Below are 18,857 nucleotides of genomic sequence, written 5' to 3'. Positions count from 1 at the left end.
AGAGGGACACCCCAAAGGGTGCACGCATGCACACACCCCTCCCAGCAGCATGCACAGACACCTATAAACACGCCGATGGGCACCGACGCATATAGAAACCCAAAGGGCATGCACACACCCTCCCCCCCCCCGCCATAGGGCACGCAAACATGCACACACGTAGACACCCCCAGGAAGCTGTGTGTGCACACTCACACATAGACAAACCAAGGGGCAGGCACTGATGCACATAGACACTCTAAAGGGCACCCATGCACATGTCTCCTACACACAGACACCCCACAGGGCACACAAACATACGTGCGCACACATATAGACATACCAAAGAGAGCACGCGTGCATGCACGCACACACGCATAGACAAACTAATGGGCGTGCACAGATGCATATTGACACACTCAGGGACTCTCACACATGGACACACACATACATCAAAGGACGCATGAACACACGCTGACACATGCCCATACTGACACCGACACACCATATGTACACATGGGCACTCAAACAGACCCCAAAACACAGAGACTCATACAGTCAGTCACACGTGGGAGCACACTCAGGAACATGCAAACTGACACACACACAGATTGTTATTTTCATGCCAAGGGCAACACAGGATCAGATCCTTCTCCACTGAAATCAGTGTGTGTTTTGCTGTTTACTACAATGAGAGCAAGTTTGAGCTCCAAAAGAGAAGGTTTCTTTCAGAGAATATTTTCCCCAAAGGCCAAAAGTTCCTTAGCGCTTTCTTTTTCTCTCTCTGACTGCAGTTATCTTTAATCAGCCAAGCACTGTTTTTCTTTATAACTATCTCCTTTCCCATACAGTGCAAACCCTAACTCCGCCATCACACCCTCTGACGTGTTTCTCCCCAAGGTTAAAACCCGTTGGGGAAGTTTTGGTAGTGATGTAACCTCTTCCCTACAAAGCCCAAATCCAGCCTCAACAGACAACCCTTCCCAAATCCTGCTGTGTTACTTGCTACAAGAAAAACCTTCTTTTAAGGAAATTTACACAGGCTTGGCTGGATTAGATTCTAAATGGTAAATGTCAGTAATAGTCGATTTCTCCTTGCAAAGCAGAAATTGACAAAAAAACAATTTCCATTGCTAAGAGCCAGAATTTACAGAGTGGGTCTGTTAGAAACATGTGTCTTGGCCAGGACCTCAGCTGGTGTAAACTGGTACGGATCCATTGAATTCAATGGAACTGCACTAGTTTACACCAGATGTAGATCTGGACTAATATATTTTGCTCCTGAAACTTCTACTGTCAGTCTGTTTTGGCCTATGTACGAGGGAGACCAGACTAGATAATCATATTGGCCTTAAAATCCATTAAATCTGTGGATAGCTTGTTTACAGTCAGATCTATTTATACCATCAATTCTATTTGTATCTTATTTACTGTCAGATTATGCTGTCAATTCTGTTTATAGTTGATTCTATAATATACTAACAGTTATTGAAGTGATTCTTTTACTTTGCAATTAGGTAATAAGAACTATTTCTCATAAATGTCATGGTTTTATTTGTGAAGCTTTGATTTTTAAAAAAAATAGATCCTACTGATGCAAAATTTAAAACAATAACAACTAGGGGGAAATGGCCATAAATCTTGGCATTATCTGTTGAAAGTCATGTAAAAACAAACACAGTTGAATCTTTCCATGCACAGGTATCTGTGCCTTCTTGTATCAATGGGTCCCTGATCTCACTTGGGGCCTCGAAGTGGTACCAAAATAAAACACATAATAATGAGAACTGCTGAACAATTTTCCATCACAAGTATTATTTTCTGGGTTTTTTTTTTTTCAATGAAAAACCAATATATATTCAGTAAAATACAAAACAGAAATGATATTTTAATCCCAAAACACCTGGGGAAAATCCATGAAAAATTTGGAAACCCCCCTCCCCCCCCCAATTCTTTAGAATTTTTTGTGGAAAATATTGTTTCCATTTTCCAACTAATAATAATCTTGATATGATGGAATTTTCCCATGGAGCTAACTTTTCCCCAGCCAGCCCTGTGCCCCGTCCTAAGGAGTAGAATGGGAATATGTGAGAAGCATGCACCTTGGCCAGTCATTTATATCCGTGCAAAGTGGGCGGGTAAAACACTCTCATCCAGTTTTTGTAGCATTTTGCAGACACTTTGCACAAGTGTTTCTGACTTACGCAAGATGCAAGGCACCAAGGAATCAGGCCGTATGTCTCCAAAATGACAGCCTAGTGGAGACCCAGTCTTCAGCCGTGCCTACTTCACACCGAATGGTTATACACCGCGTGGGGGGTGCATGATACAGAATGGCTTTGGTCACTATGTTCATGAGCCAACAGTTCATATGCAGCCTTCCAAAGGCTTGAGTGTGAGCCCATTGACTTCAAAGGCAATAGTGCCATTGACATCAGCGGTGCAGGATCAGGCCTCAAAACCAGAGGAGCCGCTAGGCTCTTAGGGGATTGTTCTTGCAGTGGTTACTCCAGGCTGGAATTGAGGTGCACTGGCTCCTGCAAGTGCGGTGAGTCCCTCACTATTCGAGTTTGCAATGCTGTTGAGCCGGGTTGATGCCAGGATACCAGCGAGACAAGGTGGGTGAGGTAAATTCTTTTATTGGACTAATGTCTGGTGATGAAAGAGACGAGCTTTTGAGCTTACACAAGGTTGGTCCAATAAAGAAGCATTACCTCGTCCACCTTGTCCCTCACTATTATAATAATAATAATGCATGATATTAAACGTTTATATGGCACGGTTCATCTGAGGATCTCAAAGCACATTAGAAAGGGGAGTGAGTTTTCTTATCACCATTTTGCAGAGGGGGAGAAGAGCTGGAGAAGGTTTATGTGACCGGCCCAAGTCAGACTCATGAATCGACAGCAGAGCTGGAATGAAACTACTGCTCTAACCACTAGACCACCAGTTATCAGCCTGGGGGATCATGACTCCAACAGGCTTCAAGGGGGCGTGCCCACCTTATCTTTCCTTCTGGCTAGATGGGAGGGGGCCCTGAAGCCATTTTTTGCTGTAACGTGGGATCACTCCTGACACAGAAAAGGTTGCGCTGCACTAGACAGACTGTATCTTTGTGGTTTAGGCTGCCAGCAATGTGGGGCACCACTAATCACTGGAATGGGATGTGGTGAGAAAGTTCTGCTTTGCTGAGAGGCAGCTTACAGCTCTTATGGGGAGCAAGAGAGGGCATGAGCATGGTGATTGCGCCACAGCCAGCAAAAAAATAATATTAAAGCAAGAGCCAGTGGAAATCCTGGATTCTAGACATGGTTGTTTCATTTGTTGCCAAAAAACTGAAAAGAAGGCGAGCCGGACAGAAAGAAAATTGTAATCAGGCATCTTCTTAATCCTTTTCTCAGTCTCTGAATGAGACATAAGAGATTGTCAGACTGGAACAGACCAACGGCTCATCCATCCCAGTCTTCTGTTGCTATTGGTGCTGTGTCACCTCCTTGTGCATACCACATGCTGCTCCCTGTATTCTTCTTGCTCCATTTGATATAAGCTGTGGATATTCTGACTTCCTAGTTATTTCTGTGGAGGCTGTGGAAGGATCCCCGGAACACGTGGGGGTTGGGGAAGGCACCAAAAGAGGTCAAGGCAGGGGGGGAACTTGGTGTTACCAATACCGCTCTGCTGCCATAGCTAGAAGAGAGCTGCCAGGAACACTTCCCCCCTCATCCCTGGCACTGGAGCACAGAGGAAGAATGGTCTTGTGGCTAAGGCACTTGATTGTGAGCTAGGAGACCTGAGTTTGATTCCTGGCTTTGCTACAAGACTCTGCATGATCTTGGGCAAGTCAATGCATGCTTTAGTTTCCCCATCTGCAAAATGGATCTAAAACAATTAGCGTGTGAGCTATTCAGGTGAGGGGGGCCTAGATGGCTCGAGGTCCCCAAGGAGAGAGATGTCTTCCCAGCTCATCAGGCTCCTACGCAATTTCTTCTGTCAGGGGTCCCCGCTTTGTGGAGGAGAAGACCCTGGGCTTCCCCGTTCTCTTCCACTATAACCTTGGCTTGATACTCTCCTGTGCCGTTTGGGCAGCAGGGGCCTCAGGTTTGGTGGGAGGAGAGTCGCTGCTCAGGAGAAAAGCTAATCTAGTCTAACAGGAGCTTCAAGTCAGCTGTGAGGTGCCATGGCTGAGCGATGTGTATGTGGGATGGCGTTCTCCTTATCGAGGCACAGAGAGCTTCGATTCAACACCTATGTTATTTTTATGTACAAATTAGAGAGCACAGCAACGGGAGCCTGCTGCTGTTCTCCCTCCTGCAGGCCTGAGCGCTGCCTTCCAAAATGGAGGATGACCTTTGGTCTCTGCAGCCACTCCCATAAGAATGGCCATACTAGGTCAGACCAATGGCCCACTAGCCCAGTATCTTGTCTTCCAACAGTGGCCAATGCCAGGTGCTTCAGAGGGAATGAACAACACAGGCAAACAGCAAGTGACCTATCGCCTGTCATCCACTCCCAGCTTCTGGCAAAAAGAGGCTAGAGATGCTCAGTCCATGGGGTTGCATCCCTGACCATCCTCGCTATTAGCCATTGAGGGACTCTCCTCCGTGAACTTATCTAGTTCTTTTTTTTAACCCTTTTATAGTTTTGGCCTTCACGATATCCTCTGGCGCTGAGTTCCACAGGCTGACTGTGCGTTGTGTGAAGAAATATTTTCTTTTGTTCATTTTAAACCTGCTGCCTATTCATTTCATTGGGTGACCCCCTAGTTCTTGTGTTATGTGAAGGAGTAAATAACACTTCCTTATATACTTTCTCCACACCAGTCAAGATTTTATAGACCCCTATCATATCCCTCCTTAGTCATCTTTTTTCCAAGCTCAAAAGTCTCAATCATTTTAATCTCTCCTCATATGGAAGCTGTTCCATACACCTAATCATTTTAGTTGCCCTTTTCCAATTCCAATATATCTTTTGAGATGGGGCAACTAGATCTGCACACAGTATTCAAGATGTGGGCATAACATGGATTTATATAAAGGCATTATGATATTTTCTGTCTTATTATCTATCCCTTTCCTAATGATTCCTAACATTCTGTTAGATTTTTTGATTGCCACTGCATATTGAGTGGATGTCTTCAGAGAATTATCCACAACGACTCCAAGATCTCTTTCTTGAGTGGTAAAAGCTAATTTAGACCCCATCATTTTGTATATATAGTTGAGATTGTTTTCCAATGTGCATTGCACTGAATTTTGTCTGCCATTTTGTTGCCCAGTCATACAGTTTTGTGAGATTCCTTTGTAACTCTTCCCAGTTGCCTTTGGACTTAACTATCTTGAGTAATTTTGTATCATCTGCAAATTTTGCCATCTCATTGTTTACCCCTTTTTCCAGATCATTAATTAATATGTTGAACAGAACTGGTCCCTGTACAACCCCCCTGGGGACACCACTATTCTCTCCATTCTGAAAACTGACCATTTATTTCTACCCTTTGTTTTCTATCTTTTAGCCAGTTACTGATCCATGAGAGAACCTTCCCTCTTATCCTATGACTGTTTACTTTAAGAATCTTTGGTGAGGTACCTTGTCAAAGACTTTCTGAATGTCTAAGTACACTATATTGACTGGATCTCCCTTGTCCACGTGCTTGTTGGCCCCCTCATGGAATTCTAGTAGATTGGTGAGGCATGATTTCCCTTTACAAAAACCATGTTGATTCTTCCCTAACAAATCGTGTTCATCTCTGTGTCTGATAATTCTGTTCTTTACTATAGTTTCAACCAATTTGCCTGATACTGAAGTTAGGCTTAGCAGCCTGTAATTACTGGGATTGCCTCTGGAGCCTTTTAAAAAAACTAGTGTCACATTAGCTATCCTCAAATCATCTGGTACAGAAGATGATTTAAATGATATGTTGCATACCACAATTAGTGAATTTCCTTATGTAGCCTACTGGTCAGAGTGCATTATGTCTCCCTCTGAGCCTGTCCCATGGCGCATGGGAGTCTGTTACAGCCCCCAGCTGGCTCTTTGGCTTAAGTTGTGGAGACTCATGCATTCAGCTATGGAGATCCCTGTTTCGGTCCCTAGTATGTTGATCAAGATGGTGGCCAGGACATGTACACAACGACAGCTACTCCACACACACATGGTACTTGCCCTCATTGTGGTTGGCTCTAGTGAGCTTTATCAGCAGTCCTCATTCCCATGAGTAGTGCACTAAGATTCATATCTCTCCTCCCCTCAGATCCGCAGGGGTTCCTGCTTCAGAAATGGCTGTGGGGAGGAACTAATTCCCAGAGGGGTTGGGGGAAGGACCTTGCTTGACTTTTAACTTAGGATGGACCCAGCCAAGTAGCAGACTTTAGTCGATAAACAGGCGACGTTATCTATGGGTCCCAGTCCCCCTCTCCTTGCTACCACACACTCCTCCCTTTCAGTTAAGGACATTGCACCTGGTCTGGGACTATGCTGATGGGTGATAAATCTCTCAATGTAGGATTCAAATTTTGTTTTTTATTTGTTTTACCAGATCAGAGATTTTATTATCCAGGACCTGGAGGAGTTTGAGGGGAGGGAAGGAGTGAGTGTATGTGGCCAGAATAGGGGGAGGTTGAGGAGGAAGGACATGGAGGAAAAAGTGGAAGCTGCTCTGGTAGCAGACCTATGCCAGCATTAGTGGATGGCTGCTCTCCTGTATGGCGTGTAAATGCAAACCACCCTCTGGAGCAACTGAGGGGAGGTTGGATGGGAGACGGCAGAGCTTCCATGTCCTCCTTCAGTGCATGTTTGGGAACTAGCTTCTCAGAGACTGACTTGCACTGTGACAACATCTGGTTTGCAACCATCTGTCAGATATTCTGGAGATTTTTTTAAAATAAGCAGATATTTATTAACTGGATCTGAAAGCTGGGAGGAAGGGGGGCAAGGAAAAATCTTTAATTTTCTTTAAAGCCAGGACATACATTTTTTCCAAGGAGCCTTTCAAATGACGTTAACCCCAGCAGCCCTTTTGAATAGTTCCCCCAACCCCCTTTGCCTGCCCAGAGCTCTGGCACTTGTGTGTGACTGCTCCTTCACCTGCATTTTTCAGGGGGAAAGCCCCTGCCTGCTTAAGGATTTTAACAAAATAGAAAAAACCCACCGCAAATGCAAAATCAATCACTGTGCCCTCCTGTGAAACTGTCTCTATTTCCTGGGATTACATGCAGCACATTAAAGAAAATATTTACAGACTTTATAGTCCCATCTCATTTGCCTTCTTCTCATGGGGCACTCTCTCTTCATCTCTCCCTCTCCCTTTCGCCTTTACCCCAAGTCTTGGTACAATACCTCCTTTGTGAGAAAAACAATGTTTACTCTTGATGTGGGGGTGGGGGGTAAATGAAAAAATCTGCCTCTCTTCCCCCGACCCCTTTCCCTTTGCTGCACTTGGAGTTACAGTAATTCCTTGAAGGCAGAATAAGGAGGCATTCCATCCAGAATTCTGATTCCTAAAGGTGAGGGGGGGGGGGGAGGGGGAGTAGAGTATGGAATAAATATTCATGCTGTAAAGAGAAAGAAAGACTATTTTAGGAAGCACCATATTCTAGGGCCCACCATTGTGATTGTGGAGGGTGTTGCAAATTGTCTACAAACACCAGGTGAGGTTTACAATTCAAGAAGGACATGTTGGGTCTAGGAGGGAGATCAGTTCCCAGCTCTCTGTTGGTCTAGACCTGGATGAGACAAGATCTGTGTATGGTGTGGCAGAACAGGAATCAAACAGAAACCCCGTGAGCAGAGAAGGGGATTTAGGATACCAATGGTATATCATTAGGGTTTAAGAGAGCCAGCATGTGGCTGGAATTACTGAGATACTTGCTAGGATGCTGGTGCTTTAGTGTTTAAATGCATAACTTTCCCTCCCCCCCTTCCCCTATTTTGGCTGTATTTTTTCATCAGAAGCCAAGATTTCTTGTGCTGCTTCTTGCTGGGAAGGCTTCCAGTAGAAAAAGAGATACTCTACAGGATTCAGAAGTGGAGGCAGAGCACTGAACAATGTGGCTAGGTGTTGAAAGAATCAAATGGGCAAGGCACTTCAGACCCCTCCTCCAAGTTCAATTTATCTTAAAATAGTTATAACCTGATAGAAATATTTTTAAAAAAAAATCAAAACATTTCTCTATTCATCACTGTCCCTGACAAATTGCAAGCAAAGCTGGAGAGGGTGTTAATGTGGGGCTAGTTCGGTGCTCTTCTCCTCCCTCTGCTGGTTCTGCAAGAGCAAACACTTCCCAGGCTCTGCTGAAATCAACAGGTGAATGCAAAATATTAAGTGACTGACTGAGGGTGTCAGATTCTGCTGCTCTTTCCCATTGAAACTCTTGGATCTGAGCCACATTTTCAAAGCCTGTGTATGAAAACAGCAAGCACAGCTCTCAAGAGAGGGTGCCTAGCAGCAAGAATTCCTTAGGGCCCATGTAGCTGAGAACCAAACTGCTGAGATGGGCTATCTCACCTCACTTCCAACACATGCTAAAAAGGGCCTGATTCAAAGCCCATTAAAGTCAACAGGAATTTTTGCATCAACTGCAATGGGCATAGGTCAGACTCCAAGAAGGGCAGGTGAGTTAACTCGGGTTTTTAGATACTGTAGTGATAAGCACAGGATACAGAGAGAAAGATGGGTGCATATAGAAATAGATAGATATTTCACAGATCTCATTATATTTCCTATCATTCTTATCTCCTGAAGACCCCAAAATCCAAATATAGCAAATAAATTGGTATCTTACTTGTAGAGAGCAAATTGCACGGTGTTAACCACTGCCACCAAAATAACACCTCTCTTGTTTGCACACTGTCAGGGCTAAGCATTCTATCCTTGAGCCCTCTGTGACACTAGAGTAGGGTGCATTGAAGGAGGTCAGGAGCTCAAATGACAAATCAAACAGCAGTCTCCGGTTGGCTGAACACAAAAAAGTTGCATTTGTTCGGCATTCTCACACAGACAACAGGCTACATCGGGGCGTTCTGGAATAGCAGAGCCTTGTGCACGTTCATAACTACTTTGCACATAAGGAAAAAGACTTCAAAAGAAATTACACAGGAAAAACCATTCAGCAGGACTCTTGTTAAATCAAATTTGCTCACGGGTCCTTAAATAAAAGGGGGATTTCTGCATTGCCATCTCTACCAGCTGCCTTCCCCATGCTCCAGGCATGCATTCAAACAGCTTGCTGGAAATCATTTGTTTTAGAAATGGGAAGGTGATGGGGTGTCTACTCCACACAAAGTCTTAGTGGGTAAAACAACCCAATTAACCTATAGGCTGCAGCTGGAGGGGAGCCAAGGCCTGATAAGACCTACTGGCTGATGAAGCCCAGCTGGGGAAGGAGCTGGGCTAGGCATATAAAGAGAGGAATTTGGGGGTAGAAGAGGAGCTGCAGGGAAGAGCTTGATAGTCATGTCCTGGCAAAGAGGGGGGTGTTGGCTAGGTAGAAGGGGCTGTTCTAAGGGGAGAGTTGGCCCTGGGATCCTGACTTGGGTTATAGATGCCGGTAAGAAACTGAGAGGGGGAAGTAGTTACAGGGAGCAGAGGAAGCTGTACTGATAACCTGGAGGTGGGTTAGAAGATAGAGAAGAAAGGTAGGAAAGAGCCAAGGGAAACACCAGTGAGGTAGGAGCTTAAGCAGATGGTGGTTGCTAGGCAGAGGTCCCTTGGGCCGGAACCCGGAGTAGAGGGTGAGCCCAGGTTCTCCTAGAGAGAGTAGGGCATGGAGTGGGCAGTAGCTCAGAAGACTGCCTGAGGCAATTTGTCCAATGGGATTTTGTTATCCCAGAAGGGAAGGACTATGGTGACCTGGCTGGAGGGCTGAGTCACAGAGACTGAGTAACCTGAGTCCCGAGAGGGACAGACTATGGGGTGAGCAACAGAAGAAGGAGGTGTCAGAGTGATTGAGAGCTAATCCCCAGATGAGCTGCAAGGAGGTGTCCCAGTAGTAAATAGAAAAGCCTGTGACAGGGAACAAGAGTGATAGCAGCATCCTCCCTACCCCTGCCTGCTATGTCTGATACTAACCTTTAATTCTGCCCTCTTCCCTCTCTCCTTCATCATCCTTACCTCACACCCTCTCCAGATGCCTGAGGGAAAATAAACCTTGCAATATGTCCTGGTTTATAGTCACATAGTCAGATTTACACCCATTCCTAGTGCTTCGTGGGTTTGCTTAATATATAAATAGAGGCAATGACTAGAGCATCATGGATTGTAGCATAGCTATGAATTTGGGTGTGCAGTCTAATTGCTAGCCCTGAGAGTTAGCTTCATGGCCACTTCTGTCATATGAAGCTTGTTTGAAATAGCAGAGCATAAAAGTGTGGTGAAAAGAATGTAAAGGCCAGATCTCAGTTTCACTGGTGCGAATCTGGAATAAAGCCACTGAGTCAGGTTTTCCATTACCCTGTCCCTTATTTAGTTACTTGTTCTCACTTTGCACAGGTGTAAATGACCTGACACAAGGTGCAGGGAAACAGTCTGTTCCACTGATCTCAGTAATGTTACGCTGAATTTCTGCTGGGAGTAGAATTTGGACCAGTGTCAATATATACAGTTAGCACTGCCTGGAAACTCAAGCGAAGATCTCTGATTGCTTTTGCAAAGCAGGACCATCAAGGAAATAAATATAATTACATCTGACCTGCTGCAGCCTCAGTGTTCATCAATCTCTGTCATTCCCAAGGATGAAGCAAGTGGGAGGCAGAAGCAGGGCATTCTCGGTGACAGACCTTTGCCTCTGAAAGTTTGCTCCTAAATATCTGTGAAATAGATCAAGGCCCAAATCATGCCATGTTTAGAACTTGTTACAGGACACATCCTCGCTTTGCACTTACTGTGGATTCTAGGTTAACTGCCAGGGATCCCACTGGTACTTTTTTTTTTTCTCCAGCTCTATCCTTTTAAGACCTGCTGCTGACCAGGAGTGTTTGTGTGTCACAGTCTAGTTGCTCCTCATGCTTGGTAATTGCTACTTGACATTAAGTCAGCTGCAGTTAATGAGAGCTCTGTGCACTCAGTGGCCTGATTCTCAGAGGTGCTTATTTAGGTACCTAAATATGAAGTTAGGGGGCTAAGATGGGAAAATTTTGGCCTCACACTATTCTGTGCCTAGGTTTACCCAAATATATAACATTCACCTACCGCACAGGGCTTAAATGTTGTAAAGCACTTGGAGATGCCCAGATGCCAGCAACCTAGAAATGCCAAGCTTCATTTTAGTGGCTGGACTATGAATTGCTTACTTTCTTTTGCAAGCTGTAAAACTCAGATGCAATCTGGAGTGCGTGTTACATGAACAATGACAAAACCAACCAGCCTGTTACTCTCCCTTGGGATGTGCCTTACTCTGTTTAGTTAGTGTCAGAGAATCCTCAGGGAAAATCAGGATAGGCACCAGACTTTGAGCAGGACTGAGACACCCTGAGCTTCAGTGCAGAGTCTTTGTGCTGGGTGTTATATTTTTAGGTAACACTCAGCTTGCTGTTACCAGTTTATTTGGATTCCTGCACTTGTTTACAACTGTTCTTCATTCATTGACTGCACCTCCCATTTGGCAACCCTGTCACAGAGCAGTGTTCTGTGCATGCAAGACCTTTGGGTCACATCCTGAGGGTCCCCTCCCTCCCGCATTTGGGGGAATGGTTTCGTAACCTGATCTGTTTGTTTCCTATCGTGTTTCCTTTTTTTTTTTTCAATCCCACTCCCAAATAACCCTCTCCCTGCTACTGCATTATTACACTAGGAGTTCTTTATGTGTGTATCCTGGACTCCTTAGAGCTCTGTGTTTTGTGTTTCAACATGTATTGAAATTGTCCCAGGTGACACTTATCCTCGCTCCAGGTGAAGACACAACTCTGCCACTCCTGACTGGTTACCCCAGCAATAGTTACCATTAATCAGGTGATGCCCCAAATCAGATCAGCAATCCCATGACCTACTGATCCTCTCACACATCAGCTAGTGGTTGAAGATTGCCCAGGGGTGTCGGGCAGGAGGTGGGAATAATTGTATCACGAGGTTCTAGAAACTTGAGCTCTGCTCTGAAGCTGCATGATATCATCACAGAACTCCCAGAATGAATGATCTCTTAAACTGCTGCAGCCAGCGATGCTGGCTTTCTTCATCTCAATAATGGACGTAGCCAAAACCCCATTAAAATTCAGGGGGGAAGTTTTGTTGTATGACAATGATATCACCAGAAAACTATGCTGCACAGGTGTGATGGCAACAAGCTTGCCGCATGAAAATAATGAACCACAGCTGAGAGGCACAGTGGAATCTCCATGGACTTGGTAACCAACACCCCAGCTCTGCCACTCAGCTGCTGTATGACCTGCATTCTGCTTCCCCATGCCTCAGTTTCCCCATTGGTGAAAGAGGGATCATAATCTTTTTGTTTCTCACAGGGATGTTGGAAGGATTAGCTTGCTCCCATTTGTCATATGCAATGGAAGTGATAAATCCTAAATGCATTTTGGTTGTCTGAGTTACTTCTGCTTCACCAAGCGTTTCAGCAAAGTTCTGCTGGCATCCAGCTGCAGTATCAGATGTATGGGAGAAACAGTCCTTGTGAAATAGCAAATCAAGAACGCTACCCAAAAAGGGGCTTACCCCAGTAGGGCGAAAGGAAAGGAGGCAGGAAGACTAAGCAGTGCTACACAGGGCTCCTGACAGCCCAAATTGGGGGCTAGATCTGATCTTCTCTCCTGTTTATGGGAGATTCAGATTCAGGGAGGATGGTTCAGATCCATCTGTTTATACAGCTTGGGTTCTACTGTAGCCCCCCAACTATACACAGCCTGCTGCATTCTTCTTCCCAAGAGTATCCAACCCATCAGGACTTTAGTGCTCCAACCCCACATAGCCCTAAATCACATTTGCACTGGCTCGCAAATAAATGTCTTTATCTTCCACCTCTTCACTGAAGGCCAATACACAAACACTAAGCCAGCTGTTTATCTGGCCCTGATTGATCTGAATGCCCTAGATGACATGACTGGGGTTTGGGTAAGAGGTGTTGGGTATGGGAGGATTAGATAAACTAGATAGTTAAGGTTGTGCTCTAGCTGTTTGGATGGGCTACTTTATAGGGGTTCTGGCAGAGCAACAGAGTGAGCTGTCCGTCACTGAGTCAGCATATATAAATAGCACATAACACAGGCTGCTTTCCGCTATCACACACCAGTGCCAATAAATGCACGTGTAGCTCTTGATTTCATCAGTCCCCTGGAATACATGTGTGGACTTAGTCATCAGCGTTCTCCTGTGTGGTATGGCTATTTGATGAATCACTTGGGGTTTTCAATGGGAAAATCTGATACTCAATTAATAAATGAGGCATCCTTCGATCCCTCAACAGACAGTTTGCGTGAGGTTGTTTTTTTACTGTGGTCTTCACACTTATGGCTTTGAATACATGAGAGGCCCAGAGTCACTGAGCCAAACACTTGGGGGCGTTTGGAAGGCTGGGACAGAGAACCACATCCAAGTCAGGCACCTGTCCCTACAATGGGCTGACCCAGAACCATGGAGCGGCTCCCAGCCTTTAAACATTGGGATGGCCCAGAGCAGTTTCTAAGTGTAAATTTTGTGGTTCACCCGTGTCTCGACATTGAATGGATTCCAAACCCTGAATCTGATCTCCCACCCAGGCTTTGAGAAAGGTTGGCTCTAGGCCCATCTCTAAATACAGACTGGGTTAGGGAAGAGCTCTTTGTTTGGTTAGATACCTAAGTGTTTCAGAACCATCCTGAGAGGAAGAGTTTCCCCACAAACCTTTGGCCAGGTCAAACTTCCCAGATCCCCCCATGAAGGGTCCCCTCCACAGGCAGATTTCCAACCTCCACCTCTCATGACATTTTGCTCACCTAGGATACTGCAGAGGGTGCTCTATGGAGTCAGCGACTGTCAACTCCCGCCATCTCTCCCTCTTCTTGGGTTGAGAGCTGCTCCCCTCCCCGCTAGCTGTTGAAGTGAGGACTAGGCAGGGGGATCTGACATGGGAGCAGCAGTTTCTGGGTCTTCCAGTCTTGATCTGTTTTAACAATTGCTTATGGGTAGAGAGGGCTGTTGTGATAATTGGCCCTACAAATGTACCTTAATTGTGAGCTCAACTGTAGAAAGTGAGTGAACATTCATAAAATGCCCCAATAGCCTATAATAATAATAATAAATGTGATTGGGGAAAAGATGTAAAAGTGAGACAAACTGAATTAGTCAAAACAAAAAGGCCTATTGACGTAAGTGGTAAACGAGGGAAGTGTGGAACCGGAAACTAATGCACCAAAACTGGTGTGTTGGAAACTGGGCCTAACTGTTGGACAAAATGAGGGGCTGGGTTGTTTCTCATCACTCCCTTTTGGAGTCCTCAAAAAGAAACCTCGGAAAGGCAAAGGCTGCCATGATGCTGGCAGACTGAAAGATGAGGAGAGAGGAAGGAGCAAGCTTCACCATCATGACTGCTCCTTCACTGTCTCCTAGGATCCTGGACTTTCTTCATTCACATCCTGGTCTGAATGGATGATAAGACTTTGTGTTCTGCCTGTGTTTCACCAGCAGTGAGGTTGCAAGTGAGTCAACATCAGAAACAGAAGCTGCATTTTCTCTCTTTTCTGTTCTTTTCTCTCCTTTTGTGTGTGTTCTTCTTGCTTTGTCTTCTAGGAAACAGGATCAGACATTAACAACAGCATCAGCCCATCTTAACTAACTTCTCTTTCCCCGCCCAAAAGACATTTATTAGCATCTAAGGCTTAGTACACACTTACCAGGAAATTCGGCAGCTGTCGACTGGAGTTACGCAAGCTGTGCAGAGCAGCTTGCGTAATTCCCGTCAACTTCCTAACTTCCCTTTAGCGCGCCGTCTCCACTGCACTGTGCCGATGGGAAATTCGTTCCCACTGACACAGCGCTACGCCTTTGGAGGAGGTTGTTTAATTGAATCGACTTCCGGATCAATTGAGCGGGTCTTCACTGCTGCTCAATCAATCCGGATAGATTGATCTGATGGCGGCAAATTTGCCGCCGTCAGTATGTACATACCCTAAGAGACTGACAAATATCTTTTTTCCTCCTTCTAAATATTTGAGCATGCGAGAGAGATAACAAGGGATGTTGTTAAAAAGAGAGCCTTATTTAATACATTAACTGTTTTTCCTTCTTTTCTGTATCTTTAATAAAGGGCTAAAAGGATTTTTATAGTGTATTTGCCATGGTACTATGCAGGCTGAAGTCTCTATGTACTAAACCTTGAACCTTGTTTAAAACTCTTTAATGTTGGATGGTTTCAGGGTCATGTTAACATCTTTGACTCTTTGGGCCCCTTATTCAATCTAAATAATACAACGGGGCCAGGGACTAGTAGTGGGTGCCCTGCATTGGGTGGGAACAGATGAGGCAGAGAAGGAAGTACAACCTGCAGCTGTGCTATCTGTTCCTCTGAGACCTTTCCAGGTGGAGAATTCTATTACACGGAGGGGTCTCAAGGTCAGCTGTAGTTAGCACAGGGCTTGAGGGCTCCCCATCTCACTCTGCATGTGTCTGCACCCTAATGGAGGAACCAAAGACGAACTCTGTCGGGTGAGGTTTTCCTTCCTTCTTTGTTACCAGAGAGGCAATCCAGCCCTACTGCCTTATGGGAGCCCTAGATTCGACTCTCAGTCCACGGGGAAGCAATTCCTCCTGTCCATTTCTCATCACTAAAGAGGGCTGGAAATTTTTTTTTTTTCTGAGGAAATTTCTATGAATTTTTTTTTTAAATGGTTTTATCTACATTTTCCACAGAAAATTTTTAATTTTTTTTCCAGTTGAAGTTTGCATGTGGGAAAACTTCAGCCACAAACAAAATATTTTGGTTTTCAGATAAAATATTTTAGGGTTTGGGTGTCTGGTTTTTGACAAAAAAAATCAAAATTTTCCACAGTCCTTTCTGAGGGAGGGGAGAAGAGAATTTGTTTACTGGGGAACTCAATTTCCCATCGAAAATCAGTTTTGATGGAAAATGTTTACCAGCCCTACTCAACCCTGACTCCTCTGGCCAGTTAAAGAAAGGACTAATTGTGCCAAACAGGAGTTCAGCTCTCTGCAGCTGGAAGGATGAAGGCCATGACGTGAGGGAGAGGGAACAAGGTAAAGTATGGAAAGAATCCCAGGGCTTGTCCTGGCCTCTAGGATGGGGAGAAGGATTAAGAGCTCTGGACTCTATATTGCTTTTTTCTAGTCCCTTTTTTTGTGGTAATATTTGATGGCTGTAAAAGTAGGGGAGGGATCTGGAAACATAACTGCATAACTGCTGTTATTTCTGTCTGTCCTTTCAGAGCCTGGCTTTCTTCTCACCAGATGAACCGGCTTAGAGAACCTCCAGTTACAGCAAGAGTTCCCCAGGGGCAGGAGCGGCTGCCCCCTTTTCATTTGCTGTGTTGAATTTTTCTCACATCACACAGGCTCACACTAAGAAGCAATCACGCTTATAAGCCAGGTAACAGCCATGTGGCTCTGCAGGCCCCAACTCAGGGAGATGTTGATCCCTTATTTGCTTTGGAAAATGAAAACCATATACATGCGCTATTTTGAAACAGTTGGGAAATTTTGCTCAGAGATGCTGTGGGAAGTGCTTGGGCCAGTTAGTGGTGCTGTGGGTATAAGATGGTGGAAGTTAGTCCCCCTGGGTCATATCTGGCACCCATATGCAGCCAGTGTGGGGAAAGTCCTGAGTGGGGCAGAATTAAAATAGCAGCTCTTGTATCTGGTACAGGGGATGCCTCTGAGCAAATGGGATGTGTCCAGGCTGTACCTTCCCCCAGCAATCTCCAGCTACTGGAATGGCATCTTGAGGCCACAGGCAGCCAGGTGCAAGTTAGAGAAGCCCTGATGCTACTCTAACCTATACTATGGACCACTCCAGTCCTGGCTGGCCCCAAGGCAGCTTGGAGACGGCCCAGGGCTGGGGTGGCCTTTCTGTTCCTTCACACTTAATAAACTCCCATAGACCTGTTTATGCCTACTCTATGGATGTGCAAGAGTCTGAGTGGATGTCACCTATCCTAAAGAGCTGAGTAGCATGCCCCCATGCTGGGAAGGCTCGCCCTGTCCCCAAAGCCCTGATAGGCTAAAGGATGGGCCATGAGGAGGAGCTGGCAACCCTCACAGGACGAAAGAGCTGGCAGGAAATCCCATCCCCACTTCCTGCTGCCAGCTGGAGGATGGCTGGGATGCAGCTAGGGGAGCAACCACACAGCAGGGGCATGTGCTGCTTCTGCTGCAGGGACACAGTTGGATGAAATGGTGCCCAGGAGTGTGCACCCCTGTAAGAGCAGGAGGTGCCTTAACCTGGGACCAAGAGGCCAATGCTGGAGGGGCAGTTGGGACTGATTTTAACTGATGGAGTCAGAGCTCCTTTCAGCCTCTAGGATGTATGTCGCACTCCCATTGACGCTTCTGTTCAGTGGCACCCAGGTTGCATCCAGGCTAATAAAGACACTGAGCTGGATGTATGCACTGGAGTGATTCCTGTGCAGATTCCTGCCTCCCCAAAGTGTAGGAGTTTGGAATAACCTGGCAGATAGGGGAGTTCCCACCATGGCTGGAAGAAGGTAGGGAGATGGAGGGTTACAGTATTCCCCCCTCTACTTTAACTCAGTCTCCTTATGCTTTACTCTGGCTTCGTGGCACACATTACAGCACTATCGACTCCCTTAGACGCTGGCAGAAGGGGTGTTACTAGTTCTGAGGGAACCAAATTCATCCCCAGTGAGACTCCATTGACTTCAGTGGTATTACAGCACTGATTAATTTGGCCCAGAGAGTCTCCGAGAATAGGAGTTGGAGTTAAATCCCCTTATGCTAAGTTACACATCACCTCTACATTCATCCCAATGAGTCTACAGGAGTCTGAGTTACCGAGGGGACCGGAAGAAAGTGTAAGTTACACCAATAGACTACGTGCTCTAGGCTTCTCTCTGAATATAGCCCTTTGAGTTTGGTTGCTGCCTATACTAAGAGCACCTTGGAATTACTCTTCACAACAGCATTTCAGTTCTCTGTCCTTCACTAATGACTGAGTTAGTAAATTTCACACGGGGGTTGGCTTTGTCGCTGGCTGATTGCACCCCTGTTAATCAGTCGCAATGCACTTCCCTCAGAGGCAATAAGAGAAGGAAAAAACCCCTATTTGCTGAGAGCCAGTAACGCGGGTTTCTTTGCGAAAGAGGCAGAATGACCACTGTGTGAGCCCTTAGGCTCCAAGTCATAGAAAGAGACATTTCACATGCACAAGACCGTTAGGCCAGTGCATCCTCCGTTAATGCAGAATTGTTTCCCACAGGAGTATGTGGTGGGCATTTGGCAAAATATGTTCACCTGTTTGCCTGACCATGGGGTGAGGGTTTGAGAACAGCCCTGGAGAGGACACCTGTATGTTCCCACCACTGAGAGCACGAGAGAGCAAGCGAGAGAGCGCGTGCTTTTCATGACGTTGATGATGTGTTCAGAAGAGCGAGACGTTAAGCAGAGACAGGCTCAAGCCAAAAGTGTAGGTCAGAATTTTAATCATCCTGAAGGTCTGGAGTGGCCTGATCTGGGGTTTGGTTTGGGCCCAGCCCTGCTCCTAAGTATCCAGCCTGTGAACCATAGTTTAGTAAGGAATGAATTGAAAACAGTTGGCCATAGCCTCTTTGCTGTCTCCAGCAGGATCTTCAGGAGAAATGGGCAGCAAGCAGCAGAGAAATGTTCCACTGTACCACACAGCCCGGGCAGGTTCAGCACCATAGGGATGATATCTCTAAATCAAAACGGTGTTGCAGAAGTCCTGATCTGGCTGGCCTCCAGCATGCCCCCCATG

At 45.7% G+C, this 18,857-nt stretch overlaps 1 long non-coding RNA gene across 1 annotated transcript; it reads left to right on the top strand.

Annotated features, from left to right (window-relative positions):
* Positions 1-16,441: 16,441 nt before the first annotated feature.
* Positions 16,442-18,565, top strand: LOC137157409 (uncharacterized). The gene is made up of 2 exons (XR_010921117.1): positions 16,442-16,496; positions 18,342-18,565. It is a non-coding gene; the product is annotated as an uncharacterized lncRNA (long non-coding RNA).
* Positions 18,566-18,857: the final 292 nt, after the last annotated feature.

The sequence above is a fragment of the Emydura macquarii genome, unplaced genomic scaffold (assembly GCF_026122565.2).
Source record: "Emydura macquarii macquarii isolate MOO-44397 ecotype Brisbane River unplaced genomic scaffold, CSIRO-AGI_Emac_v2 contig_1483, whole genome shotgun sequence".
Classification (NCBI taxonomy): domain Eukaryota; kingdom Metazoa; phylum Chordata; order Testudines; family Chelidae; genus Emydura; species Emydura macquarii.
The sequence above is the reverse complement of the archived record's forward strand: the minus strand, read 5'-3'. Positions and strand labels throughout refer to the sequence as shown.